This window comes from Balaenoptera acutorostrata, chromosome 5 (assembly GCF_949987535.1).
Source record: "Balaenoptera acutorostrata chromosome 5, mBalAcu1.1, whole genome shotgun sequence".
NCBI classification, from domain to species: domain Eukaryota; kingdom Metazoa; phylum Chordata; class Mammalia; order Artiodactyla; family Balaenopteridae; genus Balaenoptera; species Balaenoptera acutorostrata.
Window position 1 is genome coordinate 33704310 of NC_080068.1, and position 23679 is coordinate 33727988.

The following is a 23679-nucleotide window of genomic DNA, read 5'->3' on the forward strand; positions in this document are numbered from 1 at the left end:
TACATGTAGCTGTCCACTTTTCCCAGCACCACTTATTGAACAGACTGTCTTTTCTCCACTGTATATCCTTGCCTCCTTTGTCATAGATTAGTTGACCATAGGTACGTGGGTTTAACTCTGGGCTTTCTATCTTGTTCCATTGATCTATATTTCTGTTTTTGTGCCAGTACCATATTGTCCTGATTACTGTAGCTTTGTAGTATAGTCTGAAGTCAGGGAGTCTGATTCCTCCAACTCCGTTTTTTTCCCTCAAGATTGCTTTGGCTATTCGGGGTCTTTTATGTCTCCATACAAACTTTAAGATGATTTGTTCTAGTTCTGTAAAAAATGCCACAGGTAATTTGATAGGGATTGCACTGAATCTGTAGATTGCTTTGGGTAGTATAGTCATTTTCACAATATTGATTCTTCCAATCCAAGAACATGGTATATCTCTCCACCTATTTGTATCATCTTTAATTTCTTTCATCAGTGTCTTATAGTTTTCTGCATACAGGTCTTTTGTCTCCCTAGGTAGGTTTATTCCTAGGTATTTTATTCTTTTTGTTGCAGTGGTAAATGGTAGTGTTTCCATAATTTCTCTTTCAGAGTTTTCATCATTAGTGTATAGGAATGCAAGAGATTTCTGTGCATTAGTTTTGTATCCTGCAACTTTACCAAATTCATTGATTAACTCTAGTAGTTTTCTGGTGGCATTTTAAGGATTCTCTATGTATAGTATCATGTCATCTGCAAACAGTGACAGTTTTACTTCTTCTTTTCCAATTTGTATTCCTTTTATTTCTTTTTCTTCTCTGATTGCCGTGGCTAGGACTTCCAAAACTATGTTGAATAATAGTGGTGAGAGTGGACATCCTTGCCTTGTTCCTGATCTTATAGGAAATGCTTTCAGTTTTTCACCATTGAGAATGATGTTTGCTGTGGGTTTGTCGTATATGGCCTTTATTATGTTGAGGTAGGTTCCCTCTATGCCCACTTTCTGGAGAGTTTTTATCATAAATGGGTGTTGAATTTTGTCAAAAGCTTTTCCTGCCTCTATTGAGATGATTGTATGGTTTTTATTCTGCAGTTTGTTAATATGGTATATTACGTTGATTAATTTGCATATATTGAAGAATCCTTGCATCCCTTGGATGATGCCACTTGATCATGGTGTATGACCCTTTTAATGTGTTGTTGGATTCTGTTTGCTAGTATTTTGTTGAGGATTTTTGCATCTATATTCAACAGTGATATTGGTCTGTAATTTTCTTTCTTTGTAGTATCTTTGTCTGGTTTTGGTATCAGGGTGATGGTGGCCTCACAGAATGAGTTTGGGAGTGTTCCTTCCTCTGCAATTTTTTGGAAGAGTTTGAGAAGGATGGGTGTTAGCTCTTCTCTAAATGTTTGATAGACTTCACCTGTGAAGCCATCTGGTCCTGGACTTTTGTTTGTTGGAAGATTTTTAATCCAGTTTCAATTTCATTACCTGTGATTGGTCTGTTCATATTTTCTGTTTCTTGCTGGTTCCATCTTGGAAGGTTATACCTTTCTAAGAATTTGTCCATTTCTTCCAGGTTGTCCATTTTATAATTATAGAGTTGCTTGTAGTAGTCTCTTAGGATGCTTTGTATTTCTGCGGTGTCTGTTGTAACTTCTCCTTTTTCATTTCTAATTTTATTGATTTGAGTCCTCTCCCTCTTTTTCTTGATGAGTCTGGCTAATGGTTTATCAATTTTGTTTATCTTCTCAAAGAACTAGCTTTTAGTTCTATTGATCTTTGCTATTGTTTTCTTTGTTTCTATTTCTTTTATTTCTGCTCTGAACTTTATGATTTCTTTTCTTCTGCTAACTTTGGGTTTTGTTTGTTCTTCTTTCTCTAGTTCCTTTAAGTGTAAGGTTAGACGGTTTACTTGAGATTTTTCTTGTTTCTTGAGGTAGGCTTGTATAGCTATTAACTTCCCTCTTAGAACTGCTTTTGCTGCATCCCATAGGTTTTGGATCGTCGTGTTTTCATTGTCATTTGTCCCTAGGTATTTTTTGATTTCCTCTTTGATTTCTTCAGTGATCTCTTGGTTATTTAGTAACGTATTGTTTAGCCTCCATGTGCTTGTGTTTTTTACGTTTTTTTCCCTGTAATTCATTTCTAATCTCATAGCGTTGTGGCCAGAAAAGATGCTTGATATGCTTTCAGTTTTCTTAAATTTACTGAGGCTTGATTTGTGACCCAAGATGTGATCTATCCTGGAGAATGTTCCATGCACACTGCAGAAGAAAGTGTAATCTGCTGTTTTTGGATGGAATGTCCTATAAATATCAATTAAATCTCTCTGATCTATTGTGTCATTTAAAGCTTCTTTTTCCTTATTTATTTCCATTTTGGGTGATCTGTCCATTGGTGTAAGTGAGGTGTAAAAGTCCCCCAGTATTATTGTGTTACTGTCGATTTCCTCTTTTATAGCTGTTAGCAGTTGCCTTATGTATTGGGTTGCTCCTATGTTGGGTGCATATATATTTATAATTGTTATATCTTCTTCTTGGATTGATCCCTTGATCATTATGTAGTGTCCTTCCTTGTCTCTTGTAGCATTCTTTATTTTAAAGTCTATTTTATCTGATATGAGTATTGCTACTCCAGCTTTCTTTTGATTTCCATTTGCATGGAATATCTTTTTCCATCCCCTCATTCTCAGTCTGTATGTGTCCCTAGGTCTGAAGTGGGTCTCTTGTAGACAGCATATATATGGCTTTTTTTTTTTGATTTATTTATTTTATTTATCTTTGGCCGTGTTGGGTCTTTGTTTCTGTGCGAGGGCTTTCTCTAGTTGTGGCAAGCGGCGGCCACTCTTCATCGCGGTGTGCGGGCCTCTCACTATTGTGGCCTCTCTTTTTGCAGAGCACAGGCTCCAGACGCGCAGGCTCAGTAATTGTGGCTCACGGGCCCAGTTGCTCCGTGGCATGTGGGATCTTCCCGGACCAGGGCTCGAACCCGTGTCCCCTGCATTGGCAGGCAGACTCTCAACCACTGCCCCACCAGGGAAACCCTGGGTCTTGTTTTTGTATCCATTCAGCAAGCCTGTGTCTTTTAGTTGGAGCATTTAATCCATTCACGTTTAAGGTAATTATCGATATGTATGTGCCTATGACCATTTTCTTAATTGTTTTGGGTTTGTTTTTGTAGGTCTGTTTCTTCTCTTGTGTTTCCCACTTAGAGAAGTTCCTTTAGCATTTGCTGTAGAGCTGGTTTGGTGGTGCTGAATTCTCTTACCTTTTGCTTGTCTGTAAAGCTTTGGGTAGAGTAATCTTGTTTTTAGTTTTTCCCTTTCATCACTTTAAGTATATCATGCCACTCCCTTCTGGCTTGTAGAATTTCTGCTGAGAAATCAGCTGTTAACCTTATGTGAGTTCCCCTGTATGTTATTTGTTGTTTTTCTCTTACTGATTTCAATAATTTTTCTTTGTCTTTAATTTTTGCCAATTTGATTCCTATGTGTCTTGGCGTGTTTCTCCTTGGGTTTATCCTGTATGCGACTCTCTGTGCTTCCTGGACTTGGGTGGCTATTTCCTTTCCCATGTTAGGGAAGTTTTCAGCTATAATCTATTCAAAGATTTTCTCGGGTCCTTTCTCTCTCTCTTCTCCTTCTGGGACCCCTATAATGCGAATGTTGTTGCGTTTAATGTTGTCCCAGAGGTCTCTTAGGCTGTCTTCATTTCTTTTCATTCTTTTTCTTTACTCTGTTCTGCAGCAGTGAATTCCACCATTTTGTCTTCCAGGTCACTTATCCGTTCTTCTGCCTCAGTTATTCTGCTGTTGATTCCTTCTAGTGTAGTTTTCATTTCAGTTTTTGTATTGTTCATCTCTGTTTGTTTGTTTGTTTTTTTTTATTTTTTATTTTATTTTTTTAGAAATTCACATTCTTATTTATTGATTGATTGATTGATTGCTGTGTTGGGTCTTCGTTTCTGTGCGAGGGCTTTCTCTAGTTGTGGCAAGTGGGGACCACTCTTCATCGCGGTGCGCAGGCCTCTCACTATCGCGGCCTCTCTCGCTGCGGAGCACAGGCTCCAGACGCGCAGGCTCAGTAATTTGTGGCTCACGGGCCCAGTTGCTCCGCGGCATGCGGGATCTTCCCAGACCAGGGCTCGAACCCGTGTGCCCTGCATTGGCAGGCAGATTCTCAACCACTGCGCCACCAGGGAAGCCCTGTTTGTTTGTTTTTTAATTCTTCTAGGTCTTTGTTAAACATTTCTTGCATCTTCTCGATCTTTGCCTCCATTCGTTTTCCGAGGTCCTGGATCATCTTCACTGTTATTATTCTGAATTCTTTTTCTGGAACGTTGCCTATCTCCTCTTCATTTAGTTGTTTTTCTGGGGTTTTATCTTGTTCCTTCATCTGGTATATCGCCCTCTGCCTTTTCATCTTTTCTATCTTTCTGTGAATGTGGTTTTTGTTCCACAGGCTGCAGGATTGTAGTTCTTGTTTCTGCTGTCTGCCCTCTCATGGATGAGGCTGTCTAAGAGGCTTAATGGGAGGGACTGGTGGTTGGTAGAGCTGACTGTTGCTCTGGAGGGCAGAGCTCAGTGAAACTTTAATCCACTTGACTGTTGATGGATGGGGCTGGGTTCCCTCCCTGTTGGTTGTTTGGCGTGAGGCCAGCCAACACTGGAGCCTCCCTGGCCTCTTTGGTGGGGCTAATGACAGACTCTGGGAGGGCTCACGCCAAGGAGTACTTCCCAGAACTTCTGCTGCCAGTGTCCTTGTCCCCATGGTGAAACAGAGCCACCCCCCGCCTCTGCAGGAGACCCTCCAACACTAGCAGGTAGGTCTGGTTCCGTCTCCCCCGGGGTCACTGCTCCTTCCCCTGGGTCCCGATGCACACACTACTTTGTTTGTGCCCTCCAAGAGTGGAGTCTCTGTTTCCCCCAGTCCTGTCGAAGTCCTGCAATCACTTCCCACTAGGCTTCAAAGTCTGATTCTTTAGGAATTCCTCATCCCGTTGCCGGACCCCAGGTTGTGAAGCCTGACATTGGGCTCAGAACCTCCACTCCAGTGGGTGGACTTCTGTGGTATAAGTGTTCGCCAGTCTGTGAGTCACCCACCCACCAGTTATGGGATTTGATTTTAGTGTGATTGCGCCCCTCCTACCGTCTCATTTTGGCTTCTCCTTTGTCTTTGGATGTGGGGTATCTTTTTTGGTGAGTTCCAGTGTCTTCCTGTCGATGATTGTCCAGCAGCTAGTTGTGATTCTGGTGTTCTCTCAAGAGGGAGTGAGAGCACGCCCTTCTACTCCGCCATCTTGTTTTCGACCTACAATATAATTTTTATTGCTAAATTTTAAACCTTCACCGCAGTTTTATTTTACCTTTCTCTGTGTGAATTGCTTAGGGCTCACTTAGCTGGTTACACTTTACAGTTTTACAGAAAGGTCCTTTTCCTCCCTTCTCTATCTTGACAGCTGAGAAAGTCAAGGGAACAGTCAACAGACGGGTTAAAAGAGTGGGAATTTGTTCCGTGCACTGGAATTTGCTTCCTCCCTGGTGTGAGAGCTTGTATTTGTGGCATAGAAAGTCACATTGTGTAAAAACGTGAAGGACAGGTGTTTACTCTGGCCTTGACCAAGGTGAGAGTTTGAGACGGGAGGGCTGGGCTCTGTATAGAAGGGGACTGGGAACTTGACCGGTCTGTCAGTTTTGTTACCTGTCATTTGAAATCGGAGACTAAGTAAAGGAGATATAATTTCACAACTCATAATACCGCTTTAAAATCTGTTTTCTTTTGGTTGATGTATTTTAAGCAGTTGAATACATTTTCCACAAATTTTACTGCCTTCCATTCACCTTTGAATAGAAGCCAGTGGAGAAATATTTAGAAGGTATGAGCAACAATAAAACGAACTGTTAGAAAAGTCCTTTTGTGGCATTTCTCAAGTGTGTGCTGGTAGAAAAATTACTGTAATTTGATAGTGAAATGTTGGAAAGTGATTTTATTTACTATTTAGAAATAACATAAATGAGCCTTGCTTTTTCAGTTCACAGGTTCAGAACATTTAGTTATGCCTCACTAGCTTAGGTCTTTGCTCATTACACTTTATACTGATGGAATTAAATGTGCCACATTGCAAAGTTGGATCAGCCCCACAGTTTTAAAATACAGTGTTTGATTGAATTCTGAAAAAAAGTTAAAGGTACTGTTTAGTGTTGGAAATGGTTTGTGAACTTTTGTTTTTAGCCTAAAGTTGGTTCAAGAAAGTATCCCAATGATAGAAGAGGGAAAGACTGAAGAATATGTAATTGTAAATGGCCCTTTTGAAACCAGAGAAGAGTCTTAGGCATTGAAGAAGCAGATAATTTTTCAAAGCCAGGTCCCTGGTGGCCGTACTGGCCATAATATGGCTAGTCCCTGGGGGAGTTTGCTTCTAGTACTCGTGTCTGCCAGAACTGGTAATAAATACATGTTTAATGGCCATTTGGCCTTGAAGCATCTAGTTTTATCTTCTGGATACCCAAGGACACATGTGGATGAAGGTCAGAGCTTCATGATGCTTGCCGTAGGCTCATGGGTGTTGAGAGAGGAGAGCTGCCTTAATATAATGCCTATATTTTCCAGGGAATTCTTTGGAGGCCATCTTCTTTTTTTAAAAAAAAATTTAATGATGTATTTTATTTAACCCAATCTATCCAAAATGTTCAATATGAACATATTATTAATGAGATCTTTTACATTCTCTTTTTGTACTCAGTCTTCAACCTCTGGTGAGGATTTTATATTTACAGAACCTCTCCATTTGGATGCCAACTTTTTGCCAGAAATGCTTGATCTCTGTTGAGGTTGCATAAAATGTACAATTGAAAAAGTAGAGAGAATGGTTCAAGATGGTGGAGTAGAAGGATGTGCTCTCCCTCCCTCTTGCAAGAGCACCGGGGTCACGGCTAACTGCTGAACAGTCATCGACAGGAGGACACTGGAACTCACCAAAAAGGACACCCCACATCCAAAGACAAAGGAGAAGCCACAGTGAGACGGTAGGAGGGGTGCAATCACAATAAAATCAAATCCCATAACTGCTGGGTGGGTGACTCACAAACTGGAGAACACTTACACCACAGAAGTCCACCCACTGGAGTGAAGGTTCTGAGCCCCATGTCAGGCTTCCCAACCTGGACGTCTGGCAATGGGAGGAGGAATTCCTAGAGAATCAGACTTTGAAGGCTATCGGGATTTGATTGCAGGACTTTGATAGGATTGGGGGAAACAGAGAACTCTTCTCTTGGAGGGCACAAACAAAGTAGTGTGTGCATCGGGACCCAGGGGAAGGAGCAGTGACCTGCTAGTGTTGGAGGGTATCGTGCAGAGGTGGGGGGTGGCTGTGTCTCACCATGAGGAAGAGGACACTGGCATTGGAAGTTCTGGGAAGTACTCCTTGCCAGGAGCCCTCTGAGAGTCCACCAGTTAGACCCACCAACGAGCCCATGTAGGCTCCAGTGTTGGCTGGCCTCAGGCCAAACAACCAACAGGGAGGGAACCCAGCCCTACCCATCAGCAGGCAAGCGGATTAAAGTTTTACTGAGCTCTGCCCACCAGAGCAACAGCCAGCTCTATCCAACACCAGTCCCTCCCATCAGGAAACTTGCTCAAGCCTCTTAGACAGCCTCATCCACCAGAGGGCAGACAGCAGAAACGAGAAGAACTACAATCCTGCAGCCTGTGGAACAAAAGCCACATTCACAGAAAGATAGACAAGATGAAGAGGCAGAGGGCTATGTCCCAGATGAAGGAACAAGGTAAAACCTCAGAAAAACAACTAAATGAAGTGGAGATAGGCAACCTTCCAGAAAAATAATTCAGAATAATGACAGTGAAGATGATCCAGGACCTCAGAATAAGAATGGAGGCAAAGATCAAGAAGATGCAAGAAATGTTTAACAAAGACCTAGAAGAATTAAAGAACAAACAAACAGAGATGAACAATACAATAACTGAAATGAAAACTACACTAGAAGGAGTCAATAGCAGAATAACTGAGGCAGAAGAACGGATAAGTGACCTGGAAGACAGAATGGTGGAATTCACTGCTGCGGAACAGACTAAAGAAAAAAGAATTGAAGGAAATGAAGACAGCCTAAGAGACCTCTGGGACAACATTAAACATAACATTTGCATTATAGGGGTCCCAGAAGGAGAAGAGAGAGAGAAAGGACCCGAGAAAATATTTGAAGACATTATAGTCGAAAACTTCCATAACATGGGAAAGGAAATAGCCACCCAAGTCCAGGAAGTGCAGAGAGTCCCATGCAGGATAAACCCAAGGAGAAACACGCTGAGACACATAGTAATTAAATTGGCAAAAATTAAAGACAAAGAAAAATTATTGAAAGCAGCAAGGGAAAAACGACAGACAGTGTACAAGGGAACTCCCATAAGGTTAACAGCTGATTTCTCAGCAGAAGCTCTACAGGCCAGATGGGAGTGGCATGATATGTTGAAAATGATGAAAGGGAAGAACCTGCAACCAAGATTACTTGGCAAGGATCTCATTCAGTTTCGATGGAGAAATTAAAAGCTTTACAGACAAGAAAAAGCTAAGAGAATTCAGCACCACCAAACCAGCTCTACAACAAATGCTAAAGGAACTTCTCTAAGTGGGAAACACAAGAGAAGAAAAGGACCTACAAAAACAAACCCAAAACAATGGTCACAGGAACATACATATCGATAATTACCTTAAACGTGAATGGATTAAATGCTCCAACCAAAAGACACAGGCTTGCTGAATGGATACAAAAACGAGACCCATATATATGCTGTCTACAAGAGACCCACTTCAGACCTAGGGATACATACAGACTGAGAATGAGGGGATGGAAAAAGATATTCCATGCAAATGGAAATCAAAAGAAAGCTGGAGTAGCAATACTCATATCAGATAAAATAGACTTTAAAATAAAGAATGCTACAAGAGACAAGGAAGGATACTACATAATGATCAAGGGATCAATCCAAGAAGAAGATATAACAATTATAAATATATATGCACCCAACATAGAAGCAACCCAATACATAAGGCAACTGCTAACAGCTATAAAAGAGGGAATCGACAGTAACACAATAATAGTGGGGGACTTTTACACCTCACTTACACCAATGGACAGATCATCCAAAATGGAAATAAATAAGGAAAAAGAAGCTTTAAATGACACAATAGATCAGAGAGATTTAATTGATATTTATAGGACATTCCATCCAAAAACAGCAGATTACACTTTCTGCTGCAGTGTGCATGGAACATTCTCCAGGATAGATCACATCTTGGGTCACAAATCAAGCCTCAGTAAATTTAAGAAAATTGAAAGCATATCAAGCATCTTTTCTGGCCACAATGCTATGAGATTAGAAATGAATTACAGGGAAAGAAACGTAAAAAACACAAGCACATGGAGGCTAAACAATACGTTACTAAATAACCAAGAGATCACTGAAGAAATCAAAGAGGAAATCAAAAAATACCTAGGGACAAATGACAATGAAAACACGACGATCCAAAACCTATGGGATGCAGCAAAAGCAGTTCTAAGAGGGAAGTTAATAGCTATACAAGCCTACCTCAAGAAACAAGAAAAATATTAAGTAAACAATCTAAGCTTAGACCTCAGGGAACTAGAGAAAGAACAAACAAAACCCAAAGTTAGCAGAAGGAAAGAAATCATAAAGTTCAGAGCAGAAATAAAAGAAATAGAAACAAAGAAAACAATAGCAAAGATCAATAGAACTAAAAGCTGGTTCTTTGAGAAGATAAACAAAATTGATAAACCGTTAGCCAGACTCATCAAAAAAAAGAGGGAGAGGACTCAAATCAATAAAATTAGAAATGAAAAAGGAGAAGTTACAACAGACACCGCAGAAATACAAAGCATCCTAAGAGACTACTACAAGCAACTCTATAATTATAAAATGGACAACCTGGAAGAAATGGACAAATTCTTAGAAAGGTATAACCTTCCAAGATGGAACCAGCAAGAAACAGAAAATATGAACAGACCAATCACAGGTAATGAAATTGAAACTGGATTAAAAATCTTCCAACAAACAAAAGTCCAGGACCAGATGGCTTCACAGGTGAAGTCTATCAAACATTTAGAGAAGAGCTAACACCCATCCTTCTCAAACTCTTCCAAAAAATTGCAGAGGAAGGAACACTCCCAAACTCATTCTGTGAGGCCACCATCACCCTGATACCAAAACCAGACAAAGATACTACAAAGAAAGAAAATTACAGACCAATATCACTGTTGAATATAGATGCAAAAATCCTCAACAAAATACTAGCAAACAGAATCCAACAACACATTAAAAGGGTCATACACCATGATCAAGTGGCATCATCCAAGGGATGCAAGGATTCTTCACTATACACAAATCAATCAGTGTGATACACCATATTAACAAATTTAAGAAGAAAAATCATATGCTCATCTCAATAGATGCAGAAAAAGCTTTTGACAAAATTCAACACCCATTTATGATAAAAACTCCCCGGAAAGTGGGCATATAGGGAACCTACCTCAACATAATAAAGGCCACATACAACAGACCCACAGCAAACATCATTCTCAATGGTGAAAAACTGAAAGCATTTCCTATAAGATCAGGAACAAGACAAGGATGTCGACTGTCACCACTATTATTCAACATAGTTTTGGAAGTCCTATCCATGGCAATCAGAGAAGAAAAAGAAATAAAAGGAATACAAATTGGATAAGAAGAGGGAAAACTGTCACTGGTTGTAGATGATATGATACTATACATATAGGATCCTAAAGATTCCACCAGAAAATTACTAGAGCTAATCAATGAATTTGGTAAAGTTGCAGGGTACAAAATTAATGCACAGAAATCTCTTGCATTCCTATACAGTAATGATGAAAAACCTGAAAGAGAAATTAAGGAAACACTCCCATTTACCATTGCAAGAAAAAGAATAAAATACCTAGGAATAAACCTACCTAGGGAGACAAAAGACCTGTATGCAGAAAGCTATAAGACACTGATGAAAGAAATTAAAGATGATACAAATAGATGGAGAGATATACCATGTTCTTGGATTGGAAGAATCAATATTGTGAAAATGACTATACTACCCAAAGCAATCTACAGATTCAGTGCAATCCCTATCAAATTACCTGTGGCATTTTTTACAGAACTAGAACAAATCATCTAAAAGTTTGTATGGAGACATAAAAGACCCCGAATAGCCAAAGCAATCTTGAGGGAAAAAAACGGAGTTGGAGGAATCAGACTCCCTGACTTCAGACTATACTACAAAGCTACAGTAATCAGGACAATATGGTACTGGCACAAAAACAGAAATATAGATCAATGGAACAAGATAGAAAGCCCAGAGTTAAACCCACGTACCTATGGTCAACTAATCTATGACAAAGGAGGCAAGGATATACAGTGGAGAAAAGACAGTCTGTTCAATAAGTGGTGCTGGGAAAAGTGGACAGCTACATGTAAAAGAATGAAATTAGAACACTCCCTAACACCATACACAAAAATAAACTCAAAATGGATTAGAGACCTAAATGTAAGACCGGACACTATAAAACTCTTAGAGGAAAATATAGGAAGAACACTCTTTGACATAAATCACAGCAAGATCTTTTTTGATCCACTGCCTAGAATAATGGAAATAAAAACAAAAATAAACAGATGCGACCTAATGAAACTTCAAAGCTTTTGCAAAGCAAAGGAAACTACAAACAAGATGAAAAGACAACCCTCAGAATGGGAGAAAATATTTGCAAATGAATCAACAGACAAAGGATTAATCTCCAAAATATATAAACAGCTGATGCAGGTCAATATTAAAAAAACAAACAACCCAATCCAAAAATGGGCAGAAGGCCTAAATAGACATTTCTCCAAAGAAGACATACAGATGGCCAAGAAGCACTTGAAAACCTGCTCAACATCACTAATTATTAGAGAAGTGCAAATCAAAACTACAATGAGGTATATCACCTCACACCAGTTAGAATGGGCATCATCAGAAAATCTACAAACAACAAATGCTGGGGAGAGTGTGGAGAAAAGGGAACCCTCTTGCACTGTTGGTGGGAATGTAAATTGATACAGCCACTATGGAGAACAGTATGGCAGTTCCTTAAAAAACTAAAAATAGAATTAACATATGACCCAGCAATCCCTACTGGGCATATACCCAGAGAAAACCATAATTACAAAAGACACATGCACCCCAATGTTCATTGCAGCACTATTTACAATAGCCAGGTCACGAAGGCAACTAAATGCCCATCGACAGACAAATGGGTAAAGGAGATGTGGTACATATATACAGTGGAATATTACTCAGCCATAAAAAGGAACCATATTGGGTCATTTGTAGAGACATGGATGAATCTAGAGATTGTCATACAGAGTGAAGTAAGTCAGAAAGAGAAGAACAAATATTGTGTATTAACACATATATGTGGAACCTAGAAAAATGTTACAGATGAACCGGTTTGCATGGCACAATTTGAGACACAGATGTAGAGAACAAACATATGGATACCAAGGGGTGAAAGCGGCAGGGGAGTGGGAATGGTGGTGGGAAGAATTGGGAGATTGGGATTGACGTGTATACACTGATGTGTATAAAATGGATGACTAATAAGAGCCTGCTGTATAAAAAAATAAATAAAATTCAAAAATTAAAAAAAAATAGATTCACCATAATCTTTTGTGGTTTTTTAAAAAAATCATTATGTTAGTGAGAATCAAGGGCATTGTTGAATGTAGTTGTAGTTCATTCATCTTCATTGCTGTAGGTTATTCCATTGTATAAATATACCATTATTTATCCATTCTACCGCTGATGGATATTTGGGTTGTTTTCTATTTTGGACCATGAAATATAATACCGCTATGAAAAAAAAAAGAAAGAAAAATAGATTCACACCAGTATCAGTTTGTAGATTTAAATTAATTAAAATGAAATAAAATTAAACTTTCAGTCCCTTAGTCGCAGGCAACGCATCCCAAGTTCCAGTAACCATGCATGGCTAGCGGTGACCGTGTTGGACAAGTGTAGGGTTGGAGGTTATCTCTTTGGGCTCCAAAGCCAGTCTGTGGGCGCCATCTTCTGATTCTTTTGCTTACGTTGTAAAGGGACATCTACTTTCAATGGAGTCACTAACTTGCACTTTAGTATTCATAAGATATATGAGCATTTTCTGTGGCCTAAAAGCACCTGTCATTTGTTTGAAGGGTTAGGGGTAGGGAATTGGAAGTTTGACTTGGGTTTCAGTCCCAGCTCTGCCAGTGAATGATTTTACTTCATCTCTTTAAGCTTCAGCTTTCTTGTCTATCAAATGGGTGTTCATTCATTCATTCAGTTGTTCATTCCCTCATTCAACAAATATTAAGTAGTTTCTGCATGCCCGGCCTAGCAGATGAAACTCCTGCTCTTAATGGAGATGCAACTCCTTCTCTTCATAGAGCTTACATTCTACTGGGGGAGACGGAATGTAAATTAAAAGAAGTGAAATATAATATATGTTAGATGGTGACAGTTGCTACAAACAAAAATAGAACAGGGTCAGGGAATGAGTGACAAGATCGGAAGGTGTTTCCTGTCTGTTTTACATGGAGCAGACAGTAGACAGGGAGGGCCTTTGTGTGGAGGTGCTGTGTCGGCAGAGGCGTACACGGAGAGAGGAAGGATAGAGGAGGCTATCTGGGGATGGAGGATCTCGGAGAACAGCAGGTCTGGCAGGAGCGGCACAGTCCTGGAGGGGGAGCAGTGAGGAGAGCGGGAGTACAGTGGGTGAGGGCCCGTGCAGCCGTGGTGCCAGCGTACACCTGGCGGGGCTGCTTGGAGGATGGAGTGAGATGACGTTTGTGTGCTTTGTACACATTAAAAGAATAATACGCCATAACAAGTGAGGATTGTTTTAGGAATGCAGGAGGGTTCAGTAGTACGAAATTTATTAAAGACATTCATCATCTTGTTAAATGTAAATAGAAAAAAATCATATGACCATTTTTATAGAAAAGGTATCTAATAAAATTCAGTATCCTTATTGATTTTTTTAAAAAACCGTCAAAATATAGTAGGAAGGTATTCTTAGTAAAATATGTCTTTCTCAATCTAAAAACCATCTCAGGCTTAATAGGAAATTTGAGACCATTAAAGCCAGAAACAAAATAAGGATGTCCACTATTTTCATTCTTTATTAATGGTGTTTTGGAATCACAAGGTAATGTAGGTGGACAACAGAAAGAAAATAAAGTTATAAAGGTATAAAAACTAGTCATATATTCCTATCATTTCCAAATAAATGATAGGAATATATGACTAGAATACCCAAGATTATCAAGTGAAAAACTAATTATAAAGAATAAGATAATTTATAAATGTGCCTGGATACCAAGGTAATATGTCAGCATTCATAGCTTTCATATATACAAACAACTAGTTTGAATGTAGCGGAAGAAAAAACAGTTACCATAAAAAAGGATAAAATACCTAAGAATAAACTTAAGAAATATGTATGATGTGTGTGAAGGAGTTTAAAAATGCTCCTGAGGGATACACAAAAGATGTGAAAATGCCTGTGGTATTCTTGGATATAGAGATGCCAGTTCTCGTTAAACTAATGTGTATGTTTAATGTAATTCCAATAAAAATAACAACAGGACTTTGGGGGAGCTAAACAACCTTATTCTATGCTCACATGGAAAAATAAGTAAGCATGAATAGCTAGGCCAATTAGGCTACAATAATTGAAACATTTGTGTTACCAAATATCAAGTTAGTTGGAGAAAGTTGCTGTGTTCAGTAAACAGTGGTGGGATAACCAGGTGGCCATCTGGACGGGGGAAAGAAAAAGCTATTTAGAGCAATATCTCAAGTGTTAAGCCAAAATTGATCTATATTAAACAGAAATTTTAAAAATAAAGTATATTATAGAAGAAAACATGGGAAAGTTATTTTATAATATTGGAGTGTATATGGCCTTTCTAAGTAAGACAGAAAAGAGAGAAGCCGTAAGAGATTGATAAACTTGATTACATTAAAAAACTAACAGAAAAAATCCTGCATAAGGGAAGACAAAGAACAAGAAAATGGGGAAAAAATTTTGCTTCTCATATCACAAAGGGACTAATTTCCCTAATAAAGAGCTTCTACAAATCTATAAGAAAAAGTCCAACAACCCAGTAGAAAAATGGACAAAGGATATAGTCTTCAGAAAGAGAGATAACAGTGTCTTTTAAACATATGAAGAAGATGCTTAACTCTGCTCGTTATAAGAGGTAGTCACATTAGAACTAAACCGAGGTACCATTCATCACTATTAGATGGGCAAAGATTAAGAAGTTCTATAACCTACTGTGTAGCGATAATGAGTGCAAAACAATAGTCTCTTTAGTGGGCAGTTTGGCAAAATCTGTAGTATGAAAAATCTCATATCCTTTGACTAGGAACTCCAGTTCTAGAAATTTATCCTAGGTACAAATAATTGAGTACATTCCTCTAGATATACATACATTCATATATACTATGAATGTATCCTACATATACATACATATTATGTTCATGAGAAAATGATTTATGTACAGAGATACTTATGTAGTAATGTTTATAAAATGGCTAAAGATTGGAAACAACCAAAATGTTCATCCATGGGAGACTGAATTAATACATTGTGTTACTGTACTGCTGTACATTAGAAAACTGTGCAGTCATAAAAAGATAACAGTGAATCTCTTTATGGATCATTTTGGAAACATTGCCAATATGTGTTGTTTGGTGAAAAATGCGAGGTACAGAACAGTGTATATGATATGTTTATTTATTTGTTAAAAAATGTTCTCTTGTTTATGAATAGATACAGGCTCTGGGGAGTATAATTTGAATTTGAATACATCCTACCCCTTCTCAAAAAGAAATTGTAGTTAGCACAGTGCCTTGCACTTAGCACTTATTACTTGGTGGTGGTGGTTGTTATTTTCATTGTAATCACAGGGGTCCTTTACCTCAAGAGTTGATTTTTTTTTTTTTAAGATTTATTATTTATTTATTTTTTAGGCTGTGTCGGGTCTTAGTTGTGGTACGCGGGATCTTCGTTGCGGTGTGGGATCTTTCGTTGTGGTGAGCGGGTTTCTCTCTAGTTGTGGCGTGCGGGTTTTCTCTTCTCTAGTTGTGGCGTACAGGCTCCAGGGCGTGTGGGCTCTCTAGTTTGCAGCACGCAGGCTCTAGTTGAGTTGCACGAGCTCAGTAGTTGTGGTGAACGGGTTTAGTTGCCCCGTGGCATGTGGGATCTTAGTTCCCTGACCAGGGATCTAACCCCGCGTCCCCTGCATTGCAAGGCAGATTCTTTACAACTGGACTACCAGGGAAGTCCCAAGAGTTGATTTTTAACAGTTGGGTCTGGAAGAAGAAGCCAGTCTCACTATAAATGCTGCTTAATGGGTGCCATGTTATTCATCAAAAATGCTATATGTGCTTCCTGAAGGATGCTTCTTGGAGGATGTCAGTACAGGTTCTGCAAACAAAAAATGTCAATAAGATTGGAAAACGTTGTATATATTAAACAAAACTAAGTGGGCTTCTTTCCTGTAGGCCTTCTTCGAGCCTTTATACACATGATGCACTTTGTGAATATTTGAGAGGGATATTTTAGAATGTAGCATTTTCCAAATCTGCTTAATTACAGAACCTTAAGCAACAATGACTACTACTTTTTTTTTTCTTTAAGAAACAGCTTAGGAATAGTTGTTACATTGGGAAATATCACTTAATACTTAGATTTTGATTTTGTTAATCTTCGTTATTCATTTTGATCAGCCAGTATTCTTGATTCATTTCTGAGATGCCCATAGTCTGTCTCTGTCTGCTCTTCCTCCTCGGTGATGTGCTGTAGCTCAGTCATTTGTTTCATGGTTGGGACCTTCCCAAAGTCATCCAAATTACACTGTGTTTCTTGGGTGAAGAAGATAATCTATATAATTAATGTAAAATCTCAGGGATTGATTGGATGGAACTGGAGATTGAAGCTTCATTTGGTTCCACTTTTCCCAAGCTTTAAAAGTTTTGCTCTTTGGGGGAAATGAAATAGACTTAATGGGTAGATAGTTGAGGAATTGTGAGTTTAATGTGGAGGAGATCGCATCACCGTGGGTTGGAAGATACGGGTTCTACCTCTGTCTTCCCTAAAGTCACTTAGCTTCCCTGTGCTTTATTTTTTTATCTGTAAAATTCAGGGACTGGGTTTAGATACAACCATTTTAAGACTCTTGAGTTATTATTAATATTCTTTTTTTAAAATTAATTATTTTTTAAATTATTTATTTTTGGCTGTGCTGGGTCTTTGTTGCTGCACGTGGGCTCGGGCTTTCTCTAGTTGCAGTGAGTGGGGGCTATTCTTCAGTTGCGGTGTGCGGGCTTCTCGTTGTGGAGCATGCACTCTACGCATGCGGGCTTCAGTAGTTGTGGCACACGGGCTCAGCAGTTGTGGCTCGCGAGCTCAGTAGTTGTGGCTCACAGGCTTAGTTGCTCCGTGGCATGTGGGATCTTCCCGGACCAGGGCTCAAACCCGTGTCCCCTGCATCGGCAGGCGGATTCTTAACCACTGCGCCACCACGGAAGTCTCTTATTAATATTAAGTGGAATAGTGAAGACTGTGGGCCTTGGTAGAACATTTTGTTCTTCTCTGCAAGTTTCCACATAACCTGTCTCAGTTTGGCTCTTTTGGAGAATGAAATTATTCAATAATTAACTCATCGTCAACTCCACATATTTGAAAACTTGTTGAACTGTTCGAGACTTGTAGTTGATTGATTGATTTGTTAATTACTCTCCAGGAAAGCACTTGATTATAACACGGGTCAGTTAATCCAGTGCTATGGAAAAATCCACACCTCCTGTAAAAACGCCCCTCTGCATTCATTTCGTCGATACAGAGAGAAATCTGTGATGTGGATATTAATTCTCTCCGCCCACAACACGCACGGTGTTCATTTGGCGGTTTGCTGTGCTTTTTGTGCACTCTTTGCCTATTAACAGATTTATGCACTCAGCACAGTAGAGGTCTGAATTCACTGAATTTATGCCATCTGGAAATGAGGTTTAAATTTTGTTCCTCTGTTGAATTTAGGGATGTGACATAGCCACTGCACAGAAGGATTCTGAGGCTGGATTTGGTTTTACTATGTGGAGGTAGCACGTTTTGTTAGAAGGAAAGCACTTGCCTGGACAGAGATTTTGGGTGTGACTGAATTGTTAACTGCCCACTTCCCCACATTTTAGCAGGAGACGTATTTTGTTTTTAAATGAGATGACACTGAGAGAATTACCAAGACCCAGTGAATTTTAAGAGAGTCCTTTCAGTTTACTTGAGTTTTGTTTAACCTTGCTTTTGATGTCATTCTGTGCATTACTGTCAAGGGACTCAGCTTCCTTTGAAGTCTCCAAGTGTGGCTGCTAGTGGAATCACGGTGGTAGAATATGAGTGGTTCTCAGTAAAGCCCTTACTGATACACAGGGAGGCATTACTACCTAACTAAAAGCATATGTGTGTGAGTACCTACAATGTAGTGGAAGGGGAGAATGTATGTTAATGGACACTGAAGTGGGAGCAGTATTTCTCATGAATTAGAGATGCCCTTTCATAATTCAAGAGTCACAGAATGAGAAAAGGCTTGAAATCACCTGAAAAGCATCTGGAAGCAATGTGTAATTCTTAAGAGGCAGTAGGAGAACCTGTCTCTCTCCAGGACACGATGATAAAACAGTTCATGTGGGACTATGGAAGAAGTAGAATTCTCTTGCTTGTAAGCCATTGTAAAACGGCTTGCGAATAAATGCCCGGAGATTTGATTATGAATTATACTGCAAGGTCCCAGGTGCTTTATAATTGAGTAGAGTGAAGAGGGTGGATTTGAAGGTACTGACGAAATTTTAATAAGAAGAATTTGTTTATTTGCATGTCAAATGTTATCCTTTGCTTCTCATGCCCCATATGCACTCTTCGTGTGCCCAGGCATTACAACTGTGCCTAGTTTTGAAGCTTTAGGTCAAGTTGAGGTCCCTTCCTCCATTTTTTTCCCTTTCACAAAACATTTGTTATAAGAAAAGGTATTGCATTCCAAGTCTTTGAGGCATCTATAGGTCAAACACACACACACACACAAAACCTCTTACTGTGACTTCTAGGGAACCATCCTTTAATATACAGGGCTGTTCCAGAAAAATTATTATGTTAGTGAGTGGTGCATCCTTGCTACGCAGAGATTTTGAAAAGACCTATTTGTTGTACTAGGCTCTGACTTGAATTGCTCACCTTAACCCATCTAAAGTTGGGGAAATACTTATAAATACTTTTAACTATATCAGAACAAGTTGCTTCTTGTTTCTTGCTTTGCGTAAGTGATCGTGATCATATGTAATTACAACATTGTACTCTGTTTTTTCTTTCTTCTTTATGTGATAAATGGCGTTTTCTCACTTTATTAAAACTCAAAATTTTCTGACAGCTGTCAAAATTGCGGTTAACTAAATTATGTCATTTTGTCACATTTACTTAACTCTTCTTCCCCAGTTATTGAGCATTTCAATGGTTCCCATGCTTTAACTTTAAGTATAGTATTTTGTTTTCTTAAAAAGTGTTTTTTTCTTGGTCATTTTCTCTAGCTTCCACCTGTTCTGATCTAGAATAGCGGCTTCTCATGGGGTTTGTTTAGCATTTGCATTAACTTCTGCCTTTCGTGCTCTAACTGCTTGGGGTTAGTCTCTTTGCTGTGCTTTCCGGGACACCTCTTCTCTGCACTATTTATCTTAGGTGGGATAATTTCCCAGCCTTCTTTAAGCTCATGTTTTTCTGCTTGTACAGTAGGGATTAAGCCATGCATTTGTGTTGTGAAACTTATCTTCCCAGTTAGGCCTGATGATATGAAATGTGTGTCTAAGACCAAAGTAAACTTTACCCATGGGATGGCAGAAAACTAAACTTTCAACTATCAGTGTTTGGATAGGTCAGAGGTACCAGGGAATATTTGGGGAGTATCACACTTTTTAAAAAAGCAGGTCACGAAAGTTATTTGTGGTCCTCTCCTTGCTATTTTATATTTTGTTGTCCTTATAATATGATGCTGCTGTTGCATGGATATGGATTTATTTAGTTTCACATTTTTTTCCCTTCTAAAAGAAGTATATAATTACTTACCATCTCTTGGAGGACAGAAGAATCCTTCTCTACTTTCTGCTACCCAGTGGGAGTCTTTCATTTCTGGCCTGCATTCAGAATTCTAAGTAAAGGTTTGATTTTTGCATATAACTTAAAAAAGAAATATTTATTTATTGATTGATCTGGCTCTGCTGGGTCTCAGCTGTGGCACGCAGGATCTTCGTTGCCCCGTGCGGGATCCTCATTGTGGCATGCGGGATCTTTAGTTGTGGCATGCAGGCTCCTAGCTGGGGCACCCGGGACCCAGCTCCCCGACCAGGGGTCAAACCCTGCCACCTCCCCACTCCCCCACCCCCCTGCCACTGGGAGTGCAGAGCCTCAACCACTGGACTACCAGGGAGGCCCCTTGTGTATAACTTTTTTTGAATAATAAGTGCAATCTGAGGAGAACCCATTCAGTGCACAACAAATGGTGGTAAATATGGGGGAGAAAAACTGGAGAAATTTAGATTGGGTTTTTTGCGGTTTATCAATGATTCTGGGGTTTTTTTTTTTTTTTTTTTATTCCTTTCTGTAGATTTTGGAAGTCTTCTTCTGGGAGTTGCCAGCAGTGCCAAGTGTTGGAGAAATCTTTTCTGCCCCTCTGATAGAGTGAAGTGAGCAAACGCAACCTAGCAGAAGGCTGGTGAAGAGAACACTCACAGGTAGTGTCGTCTTTTCTTATCACTATTGAGATGTGTTCAGGAATGTTCAGTAATAAACTTAAAAAAAAAGTAAGCGTACTTGAATTGACACATCCAAGTGTTGACAGAAGAAAAATGCACAACCTGGAAGTTTCGAGTAAGGTTTTATTTGGGGACCTTACTGAGGACTATAGGCCAGGAGACAGCCTCTCAGGTAGCTCTGAGGAGCTGCTCCAGAGAGCTGAGGGAGGAGCCAGGATGTACAGGCGTATTGGGCTGGAAAAAAAATGTACTTGAACATCAAAAGATAACTGCTAATCACGAAAACAGACATTGCAAGTTAATGATTTTAGTGCTTTTCTATGTATGGGAAGACGTAAGAATCTGGGCTGAATGGAATTATTCTTTAGATATGCATCTTAACTATCTAGGGCCAGTATTCAAAGCACAAAATGCTTCCTGTTTTTCTCTATCCTGAATTCCCCTCCGGTGTACCATCAGTGGGGGTGGGGTGGGATGCTGCAGCGGCTGATGGCTTGGTCCTTGTTTACTAGAATGGCAGCAACATTCTTTGTTTACTGGAATGGCAGGCAACATTGCCTGTCCACAGACGTGAACATTATCTTGTTCAAAGCAGTGTTTCTGAGAGGCTACACTCTCTCCTCTTCTCAAAACATTTAAACATTTTTTTCTTTGGGAACTGCATCTTGATCCTCTGGTAGCATTCTTTTAAACATCCTATTTCCTTTCTTTTTTTTTAAAAAAAATTAATTAATTTTTGGCTGCGTTGGGTCTTCGTTGCTGCACGTGGGCTTTCTCTAGTTGCGGCGAGCGGGGGGCTACTCTCCATTGTGGTGCGCGGGCTTCTCATTGCGGTGGCTTCTCTTGTTGCGGAGCACGGGCTCTAGGTGTGTGGGCTCGGTAGTTGTGGCTCACGGGCTCTAGAGCGCAGGCTCAGTAGTTGTGGCGCACGGGCTTAGTTGCTCCACGGCACGTGGGATCTTCCCAGACCAGGGCTCGAACCCGTGTCCGCTGCGTTGGCAGGCAGATTCTTAACCACTGTGCCACCAGGGTAGCCCCTATTTTATTTGTTTTTTAAACTATATTGGAGTATAGCCGATTAACAATGTTGTGATAGTTTCAGGTGCACAGCAAAGCGACTCGGCCATACATATACATGTATCTAAACATCCTATTTTCTGTGGTGGCAAATCTCAACCCTGTGAGGGTGTATTTGGGAAGTAATGTAAATGTCTTCAGAGCTACGGAATCTGGGGAGTTCTAATTTTGATCAGGAGCAACAACGTAATGAAACCAGTTTCTCTTTTTATAATTTGTATATGTGTTTGAAGGCTTATACACTGTATTGAAAGTTAATTCTAGAAAGAGGTGACTCTAAGTTTCAAACAATGGTAGTCTTGTTAAAATAAGTGATTAGACTTGTAGTTTACAGAGAAGCATATGCTATTTATTTGTATGTAAATATTGGTATTCTTTCTTATTAAAATTGATCAATCAGTCTATCTGTCAGTATTGTAGAAAGGATTCCTATGTTTATCAGGTTGAATAAGATGAGAGTTAACTTCCTTATAAGGTATACCTCTAAGGCACTGTAATTAGCATCTTATTAGAGGTGTGTTTTGCATTGTTTCTCAAAACATTGTTAGAGTGCTTGTTAAAAAGCACATTGAAAATTCAAATTAGTAGGCCGCCATCTAGTGTATCAGAATCTGAATCAGAGTGCTAGGGGGAAGGGTTTGGGAATCTGCATTTTACAAGTAAATACCACCCAAGATTGACACCCCCCAATGCGATAAAAGCATACTTCTACCTAATCTTTGTATTTTTGGTTTTAAAGGTGTTGTAATCACCTTGATTTTTGCTTTGAATAAAACAGTGCCAGTATTTTTAGTATACTCTTGTGACACAGGGTTATGTTCTCAAATACCTTTTTATTAGATCAAATTAAGAATGTAACTGAATAAAACTATACTTTGAACTTTATGTCTAAATTCAAAATGGATATATTTTTCATTGGATGCAAATGGATAAATCTGTTTTTTAACCTCTAGATGCCGAATACTAAATTTTTTGAAATATCTTTATGAAATATCTTCTTAATTTGTCAGTAAGTCGTACGTCAGATATCTTCCTCAGATGGAGGGTAAACAGTAATGGGGTAGTGTCGTGGTCCAAACGCAGGTTGGAAAAGAATTTCCAGACACAAGGCAGAATGTAAAGAAGATAGAATTTATTAGAGAGCAGGGTCACTGCCAGACCAGCGGGCCGACTTCCTAGTAGTCTGGGAGAGTCGAGCCCAAACATGTGCTATTGATCAGTTTTTATAGCCAGAAAATAAAGGAGCGGTCCAAGGTGAAAATTTCGTTTACTGATTGGTTGAGGCACATACACCTTCCTTCTATAGGGTGGGAGTGGGACAGGGCAGATGCCTTTCCTTATTTGGGACAGGTCCCATGGCCCAGATGGGCGTTGCCCAGGTGGCCTCAGGAATTTCGTAACCACGGCAACTTGGTGGGGAGGGCGATTAAATGAGTCCGGTAGGGGGTGTGACGTTGAAACTTTTTCAGGCAGGGTCGTCCTTTGTCCTTGAAGCACCATTGTCCTTGGAGCACCACAGGTAGGTATTAGAGGCCCCTGGAGTCTGTGCTATGCTACTCTAGCATCCAGTCAAGCATTTTTCAGTAAACATTGTGATGAAACCTTTGCTGTGCAATTTATCATTCAAACAGGTGAAATCCTTTCTTTATAGTGCTCTGAGATTTTATGAAGCTCTTTGAATACCCCAAATGAAATGGAGTATTAACA

General features: G+C 39.5%; 1 protein-coding gene across 2 annotated transcripts in view; it reads left to right on the top strand.

Annotated features, from left to right (window-relative positions):
- FHIP1A (FHF complex subunit HOOK interacting protein 1A) overlaps nt 1–23679 on the top strand; it is a 264239-nt gene that overhangs the window by 59528 nt on the left and 181032 nt on the right. For both annotated transcript variants that reach the window (XM_007189411.2, XM_007189412.2), the window contains exon 2: nt 20748–20874. The gene's annotated coding sequence lies outside the window, so the exon portion shown is untranslated. The remainder of the gene's footprint in view (nt 1–20747; nt 20875–23679) is intronic.